Source organism: Aplysia californica, unplaced genomic scaffold (genome assembly GCF_000002075.1).
Source record: "Aplysia californica isolate F4 #8 unplaced genomic scaffold, AplCal3.0 scaffold00117, whole genome shotgun sequence".
In the NCBI taxonomy this organism is placed as follows: Eukaryota; Metazoa; Mollusca; class Gastropoda; order Aplysiida; family Aplysiidae; genus Aplysia; species Aplysia californica.
Window position 1 is genome coordinate 1,068,525 of NW_004797387.1, and position 3,086 is coordinate 1,071,610.

Sequence of the window (3,086 nt, forward strand, 5' to 3'; positions counted from 1 at the left end):
CACACACACACACACACACACACACACACACACACACACACACACACACACGCACACACACACACGATCATCTACTTGCTTATCTCTCGCGCACGCTTACACAACGTTACGAAATGAGTTCTCAGAAATACATGTTAAAATAATATACAGAATGCAATTCGCAAAATTCATAAATGGATACATAGTCATTTACATAACATTGTACTGAACATGAATCTACTGACATAAAAGTGATGTCATCCAATGTGTCTTTAAAGATATTTTAAATTTAGACTCAAATATTGTATGTCTCAAGGGTTGGGTAAGAGAGTTCCAAACGATCTTTCAGCTAATTTTTTATCACCTTTTCTAGGAACTCTTAAAAGATACTGATCGCCTGATCTTAGTGATCTGGATGGAACATAAATTTAGATGAGATCATTAAGATATGATTGAGCTTTGTTATTGACACATTTATGACATAGTATTTAAATCGTATTTGACATTCTAGCTGACACGGGAAGCCAATGCTACATTCTTAACGTGGGAGTTGACATCAATAGACCACGAAACTTTGAACTTAGAGCTTATTTTTCAGTTATTTTTCAGTGTCATTAATGCTAAATTTAATACTCAAGTCTCCGCCCATTTTTTAACCTTCCTTTTATTATCGTGCTTACAACAATGATATCATTATGGTGAGACTTTTTATCATTCGGACTTACTTTCTACTGTGTTTTTAATATTGTTTTACAGGTGTGCCCCTTATTGGTGCCAGAGTCCTCTTTAAGCTATTCATGCTTCGTTTGACTACTTGATTTCCTACGCTTTCCTACATTTACGTTTTGTTTGACTACTTGATTTCCTTTATTTACAATTTGCGTGACTACTCGATTTCCTTCATTTATTACGCTTTGTTTCACTGCTTGATTTCCTACATCTACACCAGCTCCGATCTACAATTTGCGTGACTACTTGATTTCCAACATTTATTGCACTTTGATTGACTACTATATTTCGTACATCTACACTTTGGTTTCCTATTCCCGCATAAGCGGGACACTGGCAAGACCCAACCTGCTTATAACCTGCTTACGAATTTCAATTAAACGGAGACGTATTGTTTCAATTGTGTTGTTGTTACTTGTTTTCACAATGTTGCTAACGAAGCTGAGAGGACAAATCGTTGAACTGTTAACTTTTATAGAGTTATTAATATTATTGAAATACCCCCCCCCCCAAACCAAGTTTCTTGCCTTTAAAAAGTATCGTGATTACAACAACCATGATGATGATGATGATGATGCTGATGCTGATGCTGATGCTGATGATGATGATGATGATGATGATGATGATGATGATGATGATGATGATGATGATATTTTTGTTTGCTTTATGGACCTGGTGGACTCCACGAAGAAATCTTCGAGCGAGAGCGAGGCTCTTTTTCGGTTCCATGGTCAATATAATGTGTCATGACGTGGTGGAATCAGGTGCTCGTCAATTTTGGGCAGATGGAGTTTCTGGTATCAACCTTGATACCTGTTCATTTGTTTTGCTTTGGTGGAAAAATGCCCATCTATCTTGAATAGTAGTCGAGGTATTTGCAATTAATGAAGGCTGGGGTCGCCTGGATTCACAAGTAAAATTAGTGAGAAAATAGCTGCCAAACTTTGTTAACTTCCAAAGCTCTAGAGTCCTTGGAAACTGCAAATGTACATTTTTGGTGTCTTTAATCCACGTTTTCAGTAAAGTCCACGCAAAAACGTGTTTTTAAATGCGCATAAAATGTCTTGGGCTAAAAGTAAAAAATTCTTTAAAAATTAATTACCAAATGAGTGGAAAAATGCTGGTTTGCTCGATTTCTCTATTTTGACGAGTGCCCGATTTCACCAGGATGCCTCACATATACTTAGAGGCACCTCCACTCGTCAAAATAACTCCATTGGAATTGCCATTGTTCCTGGACATTCAAACATATTTATGTTTGGCATCCTCCTTTTCATGGCTGCGTCTTCGGAAAAGTGGGCTGAGCTCGTCATTTACAAAGTTCTTATACCATCTCATGCTCCAATGATGGTCCGACCGCAGTCTCGCTAGCTCAACCTGATCCCAGCGATATGTCGTGTTAGTTTGTTCCTCTTGATTGAAATACGCAGAATACACATCTTCCAGGTGCTGGTACTTAGCTCTGCATGGTGTGTCTCTGAGGATGACAACTACTTTCAAGTTTCCTGTATTTTCTCTACTGTAAAACTAAGATGATGATGATGATGATGATGATGATGATGATTGCCCTTACATTCAGTTCCAGATCATTAAAGTAAGGCAGTGTTCAATGCACAACAGCGATTTAAACATCATCTGAGATCCCGTCATATTACGCATCAAGTTCATTAACTTCGGCGTACAAAAATATGTTGCTGGACATCAGTTTAGAGAGACTTTTCCGACACTTGCAAACCAAGCAGGTCAAAAAAGTGCCGAAGATAGGAGGTGTTACTAAATCTAAAAATAGGGGCGAATGAAGGACGTTGAAGCAATGTGGCTATAAGGTAATGGTTCTATAAATAAACTCACAGCTACACAATCAGAAGGTCAAATGCTCGAAATGGATTGAGGTCCAAATTCCTTTATTGTGTCACCCAAGCTCACAACAAACCACACACACACACACACACACACACACACACACACACACACACACACACACACACACACACACACACATCCAAAAATAAATCAAAATAAATTTATAGTCGATTATAGTTGTTTATTTTGACCTTATATGAAGCAGAAGACATTAAACTTTCAATAGATCCACGAATAAATTTAATGGAAAGTCACTTTTTAGCCTTTCGAGCCTCGTAGCTCTAAATAGCACATTGCGTCTTATGACTGATTATATCCGGAGCAGACAGATTATATATTACAATATATATATAAATATATATATATATTAGGGCTGGATTCTGCTCGGTTAATCGAAGGCTTGTAAAGCAGCGGAAGTCTTGCGCTAGAGTCTTGCGAGCAGGCTTGTGGTTTGATTTGCCTCCCGCTTGCTACCGGAGGGAACTTCCGGTGAGTTGTGACTCGCGGACAGTCCT